This window comes from Misgurnus anguillicaudatus, chromosome 12 (assembly GCF_027580225.2).
Source record: "Misgurnus anguillicaudatus chromosome 12, ASM2758022v2, whole genome shotgun sequence".
In the NCBI taxonomy this organism is placed as follows: Eukaryota; Metazoa; Chordata; class Actinopteri; order Cypriniformes; family Cobitidae; genus Misgurnus; species Misgurnus anguillicaudatus.
In genome coordinates this window covers 15,109,244-15,120,906 of record NC_073348.2, presented here as the reverse complement: position 1 = coordinate 15,120,906, position 11,663 = coordinate 15,109,244, and the positions used below count along the sequence as shown (strand labels likewise).

General features: G+C 38.5%; 1 protein-coding gene across 5 annotated transcripts in view; it reads left to right on the top strand.

Annotated features, from left to right (window-relative positions):
- The window catches only part of vldlr (very low density lipoprotein receptor), a 156,081-nt gene that overhangs the window by 15,909 nt on the left and 128,509 nt on the right, over positions 1-11,663 (top strand). The window lies entirely within an intron of this gene.

Sequence of the window (11,663 nt, the reverse complement as noted above, 5' to 3'; positions counted from 1 at the left end):
CTCAGGGCAAGAGCGAAGAGAAATTCAGCGCATCTGAATGCACACGAAATCAAAAGAAACCCGCCATCGAGAGGTTCGCGCATCATTTTAATGTAACAATAATGCCCTCCCGACATTTGTCATTAAAAGTCTTAAATCACTTTTATCAGAAACCTAGGGCCCTATAAAATCCGTTTTATTTTTTTCCCAAATTCCGTTTTATTTTTTCCCAAATTCCGTTTTTTCCGTTTTAATTTTTGCAAATTCCGTTTTTTCCGTTTTAATTATTTTTTTTACCCTTTACTGTTATTTTATTCGTAAAAAGAGTGTGCCTTTAATGTTAATGATTAAAATGTACACACATAAAATAGGAATGACCTTAAATTTATTGAGGTAACATTTTTTTTCCACATTTTTACTCAGTACTCTTCAGAACAAATACTGCATGATGCAACTGCACTTTAAGTACTTAAAGTAACAACTTCATGTTTATAAACTTTAAACAGTCCAGAAAAATACATTATATAAGTTTAAATAAAAGTGCTCCATTAGCTTTTTCTTTCAAGTAAAAAAAAGGACAAAAAAGAAAACTCTCAATTTCAAAGATATACATAAGTACTTTTTTCCATACAGTAGATTAAAGTGCATCAAAAACAAGGCAAAATACAGCAAGTACTTCCTGAATAATGAAATTAAAGTTGAAGTATTCAAGTAGAACTAGTTAAACATTTGTGAGCTAACTTTCTTCATTTAAGCGTCCCACCTATCACAGACATCACCATTGAAATACATGATTGCCAGCCTCTTTGTGTTTAGTTCAGTGAGTGTTTCTCTCTTGTCTGTGAGAAGAGTTTTGTATTTGCTGAAGCTCCGCTCACAGTCAACTGAGCTGACTGGGAAGTAGATGAAGGCCAAAGCCACCTCTGCAACTCTTGGGAATCTTGCACTCAAGCCTCTCCAGTAGTTTGCAAGCTCCATATCAGTTGGCAGGGGGTCCCTGGAAACACATTGCTGATAGGCCAACCACTGCTCCGTGAGCTCTGCTGATGGGTTAGCCAGGGGCTTCAGTGTTGAGTAGGCTTCAATCTGCTTTTGCATTGCTGGAGCCTGTCTGGGATCAAACACCCTGACCAACCTGTACACATCTCGGGCTGGATGTGTGTCCCCCAGTTCTTTGAGAACTTTGTGAAAGCCAAATGAAAAGCATCATGGAGATTGTCCAGCACGTCTTTCTTCTCTCGGAAACTCATTTTTCTCAGTAGCTCATCTGTTTTGGGCCCATAACCACATGTTTTTGCTGTTCCATTAACTAGGTAGGACCCAAGATCCTCCATTACATTGTATGCAGACACTGCTGTGGGTCTGTGGGTTCCTTCCAGGATGGTCAGGGCTGTCATCAGTTTAGAGCAAGTCTCTGAGATGAAGGTTAACTTGAGAGTGAGGTTCTCCACCTTCTCCTCTGTTTCCAACTGGCTGAGGATGTTTTTGACTGCCATGGCTGTTGACTCCTCTGACAAGAAGAACTGTTTGTAAAGGTGAACATGCTCTGCATGGTACTTGACAGCCTCAAACCAACTATTCCACCGAGTACACACAGCCTCAGGAGGAACCTTGGCCTGCACAGCCTCCTTGTTGATGAGGAAGGCCACCCATCTTCGCTTTCTGGCAGGCTTTTTGAAAAACACAGATCTCATCCATGTGACAAGTGAGGTAGCATCTGAGAAATATTTGTAATGCTGCCAGGTCTCACCCACCAGATTTATGATGTGGCAGAGGCAGGTAACATGGACGCTGTTTGGCATCACTCCTTTCAGGACCTCCCTGTATGCTTTCAGACAGTATGCAGCATTATCTGTAACCACTGCCCAGGCATCATTAAGATCTAGAGCGTTGCTGTGGAGGGAGGCTAGTATTTCTTGGGAAACTGTTGAATAGTTGCATCTTTCCATGAAGACGACATCAACAAGAAAATATTGTTTTTCAACTCCTGTGATGAATTAAGGAAAAAAAACATTAGCTGTAGTTCTAAATGTCCATTTAATTTTTTTTCATTCATATTAATTAAAAGGCAACAGTGACTGCACTGACATGATTTTGAGTTAATTATTTTATTTTGGACATGTACATGTAGTAGTAGTAGTGGTAATAATAATATTAATAATAATAAAAAATCAGTTAAAAAAATGAGAAAGGAGATCATGGCCATTATTTCCAACTGTATTACATGTCCAAAAAAAAGAGTAATAAAAAGTAACTAAGTTTATTTTTAACCAGGGAACTACACTAACCTTTTCCACTGGTGGCACTTGCGCTACCAACTTTTTCAGTTACTGGCGCAAAATATGATTTGGTCGCACATATTTTTTTCAAGTTGTATTAAGGCGCTCTGGATAATAATGAACAATAATGAAACTGTATTGCATACAAATATGCTTTTTATTTTAGTTGCCATCTTTTAAACCACATGCCTTCTTGTTTTCTTAAACGTTGCAGTGTTTCCCAAAGATCTGAAATTTACTTGGTGGTGGTAGCCGATGAAAAGGACAATTATTACCCACTGACAAATTATGGTCAACTATACATGTGACGAAGAACTAATAATGTGTGACACAACACAATACTTTGATTTATTGAAAATTAATATTAATTTCACATTATATTTCATCAATCTAACCACCCCAAACTTTCTTTGCCATTAACAAAGCTGACACTGTTTGTCAAAGGACCACGAAAACACTTACTGTTTTTGCACTGATATATGAAGCAATTAGACCCCTTTTATCAAACTCAATATAATACAACAATACTATGTATAGTATATTAATAGACAGTGCAGGTCTATAGATTATAAATGTGACTGATGTTATGACTGATGTTATAATGGTAATAATTTCTATTAGATAGGCACTTTTCCTGCTTCTGCTCTCTTTCTATTTCTCTCTTGCCGATTTAAAAAGCTTAATCCACTCATTATTTCAGATTTAAAAGTCTACTTGCTGTCCCGGTGACAGACTTTACATTGCTTTGCTCGTTCAGTGCAATTGGCTTAACATTAGCATTGCTTTTTGCTACAATCTCTGTCCAAACTTAATATGGATATGGTTTTAGAAAAGATATGGTTTATTAATAATAAGATTATTAAAAAAATGTGAGACAGAAAATGCAGCGCGTGGTCGTAACAAGAACCATCGCCATAGTAACCGGAGGCACGCTGAAAATGCACTCGAGCTTTAGCGCGGTAGCGCTCATGGCCGTTTTCCGATCGACTCGGGTTATAAACACAACATTAATCAGACTTGGGCCCCAAAGTAATTAAACTAGGACCTAACCGGACCCGACAGACTAGGGGTGGGCGATAAACCGGTAGACATAATTAACCGGTAGAAATTTGTCAACCGGTAGAGATTTTGGACTATCGGTTCTATCGAGGTTACGCACTCACGTCACGCTCCTGTGTGCGTGCTCGAGAAAACGTAACGTTTGTACACATATTTAAGCACTGCAGTTTTAAAACAAGCTATTTTAAGCCATTGAAACACAGACAGCAGATCTGTATGCGTGCGTTCTTTATGTGTGTCAGGAGCGGACAAGTCGCGCAACCGCTGCTCTCTTTCTGTCTGTGAGGAGCGCGCAAGTCGCGCGACCGCTGCTCATTAAGCTCGTGAGCATTTTCCGCTTTATTGGCCTTAAATACACATATGCGTCAAAATTCCCGTCTTTGCAAGCATCCTCATAAACACGACCAGTTAGGTCTTAAGAGAAAGTAAACAGCTAAAAGACAAAGCGCATGTGTAACAGTGTATGTGTCAGTGTTTTGGAGAGGGACTTTGGTCTTAAAGGGGAAGTTACCTAATTTTGCTCCTGTCTGTCACTCGTGTTAAAGCGTAACTAAACCCCTGGTCAGAGCCTGACTCCACCCACTGGCAATATTTGAAAAATGCAAGAAAAGTGGGCAGATCCCAACGGAGATAGAGGGGACGAACTAAGCTCATACCAAGTGTGTAGTGAGATCGTAACAAGGGCGTGGTGAGCTTGAACCTGCTAACGTCACGAGTCATTTTTTGGACCCAACATCCAATAGAAAAATTCAACTGCAGTAGCCACCGTTCAACCTGAAGAGGGCAGCACTCAGACGTTTTTACACCATATATTGCAGTATTGAAACACTTTATATCCAAATGTCAAAAGAATTACTAAAATCAATGAACAGCACTAATAAAGCATCATTTTTACAGATTATTAACTTAAAAAAGTTGGTTTAGGGTTTAGTTACTCTTTAATCAAACAGCATCGAGAGGAAATCTCTCACTGCTCCTGATTAAATCACTTTTCTACCTTAAATAAAAATATATATAGGCCTATACATACATGCATAATTATTTATTATCATTCTCATATCATTCACTGTTTATCTTCAGAGAGCTTGAGTTTTATTTGTATTTATCTTCTTTCTATGCTTGTATATGTTTTTGTGAGAATTATGAACATTTCTATGGTATTAAAGATTTAAACCTTATTAAAACATAAAAAAAACCTCTACCGTGATACATATCGTTATCATGATATAAAATTAATCCTATCGTGATAGAAGATTTTGGTCATATCGCCCACCCCTACGACAGACCATTTAAAATATAAACCCGGAACCATACGGGTCCCGCGTCCTCAGTGAAGAAAGACCTCTGCTCAAGTTCAGAAACATGGAAGACAGTGCGCTTGCTTCGTGTCCCACCCAATTCATTGAGAAACAGCTGAGCACGCAAACGCACACTGATAGGGAGAGACACGACGTGCTTTCACGCAAAATGAAGCCAACGTGTTGATGGCTCAGAGCACGTTATAAAACATATTCTTAAAATCCACATTTCTGTTTTAATAAATGCTCACAGTAAATCATAGCATATTGTCTAAAACATTAGGTAGCACATTTGCGACCCATTAAAAATTAGGGTCGCAACGGCAGTTCAAAAGGTCGCATATGCGACCCTTTTGGTCGCAGTGTAGCTCCCTGTTTTAACTGGTATATTCTAATTAATCATTTTAAATCTTATTTAATGTGCATGTCAACCAGATTCCCCCGTGGGCATCAGTTGTTTTCTAATTCTGACACAGCTATAAATCATTATGTATTTTGAATAACCTATATTCACTTATCCCATTACATAGTTGCAATGGTATGTTATTAATGACTGAATACAAAAAATTATAAAAGGGTGCATCAGTTGCATTCACACATGTCTATATTAACTAAGTGTTCGGTATGCTGTTAAATTCACACTAACTTACCAATGACGATGTTTAGGACGCTGCAGTCTCTTGCATCAGTAGTCTCATCCACAACAACGGAGTACTTTTTCCCACGGATCTTTTTTTAGCACAGAGGAGGTATGTTGCTCAAACACTCGGGGTAAATGAAGTTGGCGAAGGCTGCTTACACTTTCAGGTAGAGCTCCTCCCTGTTTGCAGTGCTTCTTTAGAAACGGACGCAGTTTTGTCATCTTTTCTAGAGGGATGTCAGCCTCAGCACACACAGCGACAAAATCCTCAACAAACTCTTTCCTTGCGTCTGAAGATTTAAATGCATCCGCAGTAATGCACGTCTGTATGGACGTGGTGGCCTTGCTAGCGGTTTTGTGCTTCTCCTTGTTTTTCACGTGAGTTTTTGATAACAGGTGGTCAGTGCATGTATCTTTGCGCTTCCAGTCAACGGAATGTTGACAAAATTAACAAAACAGCAATTCTCCGGTCACATAAAAGTCATGTGGAAACTGTTCGGCTCGGAACTGAGGGCTTAGCGTCACATTTCTTAATTTTTTAGCAGACGAAATTACAGCAGCGGAGAGCCGCTTCGCCATGGTCGCAGTGTTATGAAGGGGGAAGGGTAACTGAAATGACGGGAGGGGGTGTGTCACCCAGATGTGCTTCCCCGGTCTGCATTTTCCTCAGACTTACGTTCTTCTCCCACACAAAAACAGAATTTTATTTTAAATATGTAAAATTCCGCGAAATTCTGCGTTAATACTAAATTCCGTGTTAATTTGCCAATTCCGCGATTCCGTTCGCGATTCCGTGATCGCGGAAATTATAGGGCCCTAGAAACCATTTAGCTTATAAAATACATCTGCATGACAGTAAAATTAATGTACATATCTTGACAGTATTTACTGCTGTTGTTAATAAATATTTAAAGTGGTTATCGATGGGTTTTGTGTTTATCTTTTCAGTTTAGAATTGGTGTTTCTTCTACACCCCTGGGGCCCGTTTCAGAAAGGTGGTTAAGTGAAAACTCTGAGTTTGTTAACCCTGAAATAAAGGAAACTCTGAGTTTTCCGTTTCAAAAAGGGAGGTAGGTTAAACCTGAGACAGCGGGGTAAGTCAAGCCTGTTTCAGAAGGAGAGGTAACTTATACTCAGAGTCTGTTTCCGGAGTAACATACTCTCTGAACCTAACCTGGTCGGGAGCAGGTTTTATCCTGTAAACTCTGAGTTTCTTGTGGTCTCCTCCCCATTTTTAAAGGAGTAGCGGTGTTTAATCTTGTTAGCTGCTTTAGTACATTCATTCATTGTGCACATTTTTATCATGTACACTGTAAAAAAAAATGTAGCTGTCTTTAAGTTATAATTAAATTGCCAGTGCAAACCATTTTAACTTACGACTTTATATTTGTATATATTACACTAAACTTTCAACTAAAAAAATTAAAACAGTAAATTGAAATGACTTGTAAAGCTAATATGATATACTTAGGTGCATAGATCGTCTTAGTGACTAAAATGTCATGTACTTTTATAGAGAATCCTGTAGATGATGATGTTGCATTCATTTGTAGAAAGTTAAATTTATGTCCCGAGAGGATTTTGAGACCCCAAGTGTTTTTTGTCATATCCGCTTACATTTATGTGAGCGAAATTATTATTTTTTGCAGTCATTTTAGATATATAAATATCATTATATGACTAATATCAGTCTTTGTGGTGCTTTTACATCTATACAGTTGCCTTGACATTTCTTACGTATCCACTCGTCATTATCGCTGGTCTAGTGGGTAGTGCTGTGTGTAATAGTTGGCCAGACGTACCATCGGCGATCGGAGGTCGAATCCCGGCTGGGCGAATTTTTGTCTTATTCATGACAAACATTTGTAAAGTTTGTAGCCTTATATGACAAAGTATTATGCTTAATTTTATTTTAGCTGAGCTGCTGTCATCGTTTTGTCCATGGGATTGCATGTGCATGTAAATGAATATAATGTACAGTCCTCAGTTTATTTACTTCGGATGTTTTAACTGTGATGAAAAATTAAATGTACGCATTTACTAGAGTAGCAATTTACAAAAACAACTATTTTCTTTAAAATATATGCTCGTAGTTGCTGTAAACTTGCAGTAACACTTTCAGTTTTAGTAGTAAAAATGATTAAGACCTCTTTGTCACGTGCTGTTGCCATGGTAAATCGTAATATCTGAGCTCCATTGATGATGGCTTTTCATTGTGGCTGTGCACGCGCTTAACTCAGAGTCAACCTACTCAGAGTCGATTGAACTAACTCAAATGTGCTTTTCTGTAGCCGAAAACTCAGAGTTTACTATCTCGGAGTAAATCAACTCAGAGTTCAAGTTTAAACTCAGAGTTGGTTGAACCTCCTTATTGAAACGGGCCCCTGTTCTACTTTTAATATATTCATTCAAAGTTAATCTATTTATGCCTTAATTACTAGCATGTTTTTCTTGCATCTTATATGATCTATACTGATATACCAGCTATATACCAGCTAAATGTTGTCTTAATTCGGGTAGTCAGACTGCATTTGAAATTCAGTCTGCATCTAATTTAGCAAGTAAATTAGCTCGAATTAAAGTAATTTTAGGATGCCAAAGTCAAATTTAATCATATACAATTTAACTTTGGCTAGTACCTTTGAAAAACAACTAGCCACTTTGGCTGGTGAGCAAAAAAGTTAATGTCAAGCCCTGATTATGCTACAAAGAGTTCCACTTTTATACTTTAGCCACAGGCTCACGCAAGATATTTTTCATATCATACAGACAGATTCAACACCGGCCTCCACATATTGCGTTTCGTTATTTATTTATTTTTTTACTTTAAAACACGCAGTGTATTCGTTCAGCTGCATTTACTGTTCTCTCTCTCTCTCTCTCTCTCTCTCTCTCTCTCTCTCTCTCTCACACACACACACACACACACACACACACACACACACACACACAATTAAAAAGAGATAATCCGTGGAGATCCGTGGCTCTGCGCTGCGTGAGACAAACACGCAATATGGCCAAAGTCACCTCAAATATATCCGCTATTCAATTTAAATATTTAACAATTTCCTACCTATCCCTTGCTGCCACTGTAAAAAAAAATAAAAAATAAAATAAAATAAATTCCCTACCGACCCATGACCTAAACTGACAACCAACCGGAACCAAACTTTTTTTTTTATGCCCTATTTGAAGACTATTACATGAGGAGTTATACCAGTAAGTATGGTGCCACAAAATAAAACTTTTTTTTTGGTACCATAGGAATGAATGGGGCTAGGCTAAATGCTAACACATTCACAACGCGCTGTACAGTGCACGCATTGAAAAAAGATAGGTATGTATTAATTCGTATAGGTTGAGGTAATAACATAGTTTAATATGGCAAAAGGGTAGACTATTCCTTTAAATAAGGCGTTCATCTACCTAATGTGCCATTAGCTATATGCACAATATTTTAAAGAAATCCTTGTCATAGTTTCAGATTTATGTAGAATTATCTTATTTTAAAATACAGGTATGCATGTGTATCTGTAACGTTATTGTAATTATAGTTCTATGGCGATGTAAACATACTTGCACATTAAGGGTGTCAAGATTTCAATTTAAAATCGAAATCGGTCAAAATTAAGTCATAGCCTCAAACTTTGAATTAAAAACATGGAGTCGTCGATGCTGCCACGCTCCCATGTCACGTCCGGTCTGCTTGCCAAGCGGAAAAAACACACGTGTTGAGTGCTGCGAGTCAACCTCCTCTAACCTCGCTAGCTACAGCTAGTCAAAAGATAGCATGGCAGATGCTGTAGACACCACGCGAGCTGCTCTTTACCCTTTACATGGGAAACAAAAAACAGCACGCGCCTGCCCCCTTCAGCTGAACTCAATCAGAGCATGCACAGTGTGCACAGCAGAGCGGCGTCTGTGACAGGACTGGTCGTTTCTGAGTTTGAGGTCAGATATTATATTTCATAAAAGTCTAGTCTAAAAATGGCACAGCATTTTTTTGTGCTTTCAAAAAAAAAAAGTAAAAATCTAGAATCAAATTGAATCATGACTTTAGAATTGAAAATGGAATCGAATCGAGGATTTGGAGAATTGTGACACCCTAACTTTAACTATTGCAACTGTGAGTCAAGTCCAGCTGTTTAAGAATGCAGCTGTCTGAGATTGTCTTACAGACTACATTACAAGTTACCAGGCTTTGTATGTGCAAGGCACATAAATATTCAACCCCATTACAGTAGGTAGTTCAAGTCTACCACGCTTTTTCCTATTTATGTTTCTTTACTTTGATTTAGGTTTTTATAGCATTAGTGTAATGAATCCTATAATGCTGCTGTCCCAGCTGGGCACTGTTCTTGGACTGTTTTGATTAGATTAAAGAGCAGAAAGGCCACAGCAGTGACTGACTATATCACATGTCAAAGTGGGTAATATGTCACATGACATAAAGGGCGAGGAGGGTTTCAGTGATGTGACTGCATTGTTTGAAAGGACATGGTCACTGATTTAGAAATGCAGAATGCATTGTTTAGGTACTATAACTGCTATTGTTAGACTTGCTACATTTTTATTCCTATTGGAACATCTGTGATCTGTTGACGAAGCAAGCTGAGCAGAGTCAGAATTGCAAGTTTGAGTTGACAAAACCTGACAAATCCACCCAAGCTAATTTAGGTTAATCTGTTTCATGGTGTGCATATTTATCAGGTGAAGAGAGAGAGTTCAAAACCATATCAACAACAAGAAGCGACACAGTTTGCTTTTGAATAATGTGATCAAGGTTTTACTTTACAGTATTTTTTTAAAATCTCACAATAAGGATAAAATGAATTGAAAACTCTTACCCAAACTTACGTGGGTAGCAAATAAGCTTCATGGAACAAGGCACTGAACATTATATTTGTTTGTTTAAATTTTGTTTGTAAATTGCAACAAGTATTTGTTTTGGTAAATTAAAGGCACTGTGTAAGCATTACGGCAAAATCATGAAATCAGCATGCACCTTTCTTTGAGGTCTAGTGATAAATTTAAGTTATCATATGTTAGGGTTGTGCTGATAGACGATAGTATCGTGGGAGTCAGCTTAACTTAACATTAGCTTAACTTAGAATATGACAAGTTACTTGATTGGTGGACAAAAAAAGAAGCAAGGGCAACACTGTCATGACCGCAACCTTCTTAAAAAAAAGTTTCCTGCGTACCAGGGAGCGGGAACAACAAACTTGCTCGTTTTAACCCTCAGCGCGCCTAACAACCTCTCTATTGCAAGGAAATGTCAGAGCGGTGCGTATTACAAGTTCAGGTGCTAGGAGTGCATTCAGGTTTGAGCAAAAGTCCAAGACAAGCAAGACTCTCTTGCGCTATTAGCAATATGTCTGACGATCGTCGATACACGATATTTTCGTCTATGGCACAACCTTACTGAGTACTATATTAATTTTTTATTTCTCATCACTTTAAAAAAGTTTTAACAATGAATGTGTTTCATTTTAATCTGCTGCCAAGATTGTTTGAAGTTTGGGTTGCGTCCAAATATTATAGAAAATAAAGTATATAAAGTTGAGTCCTTTTTAATCTCTTTTTTATATTATCTTTGACTCTTCATTATATTTGAGTTTAATTAATAATATAATTTATTTTTGTGTTATTCCTCGTGGCGCTGCTCAGCTGGCAACTCGCAGCTCACTCCAAACAATTGGCTGTTTTTATTGTTTGTGCTCGTCTGTCAGCGAACTATGTGGGTGTTAAGTCTGGGATAAGAGTGGTGGATATCCCTTGTTTTAGGGGGTTTTCACACCTGCCTTGTTTAGTTCGATTGAATCGTACCAGAGTTCGATTGCTCAGTTGGTGCAGTTCGTTTGGGCAGGTGAGAATGCAGCAATCAAACTCTGGTGCGCACCAAAAGCGGACCAAACAAGCGGACCGAGACCAGCTTGCAGATCGTGGTGAGAACACGATCCGAGATCAAACCGACCTAACTGCAAAAGTACTGCGCATTTTGGACTAAACCAGCTGCCGTAGTCAACTGCGCAGTGCATTATTGGATGAGGAAGTGTTTGTTGACCGTTTCTATTAGCAATATTAGCACAATGACAAATCGCGGACATACCTGGAGTTGCGAGGAGGTGCGGGCTGAGCCTTGGAAATTTTTTGTCTTCGCCGTTTGTAGTGCATTAAACCGTTGTTTTCAAGCCGCATCCGCGATTCATTCTGAAAATGAACAGTTTGTCTAGAGTGCTGTATACAAACTATGTATAACAACCACGGAGACATAATTACAGCGCACAGCCGTCTGTCCATGGTGTCTGCTGTATTATCCTTCTTTTGTTTACTTCCGGGGGTTTCGTTGGAATTTGCCGCACGTTGATTCTGACCAATAGTGAAGCCGTTTAGGAAATACGTTGA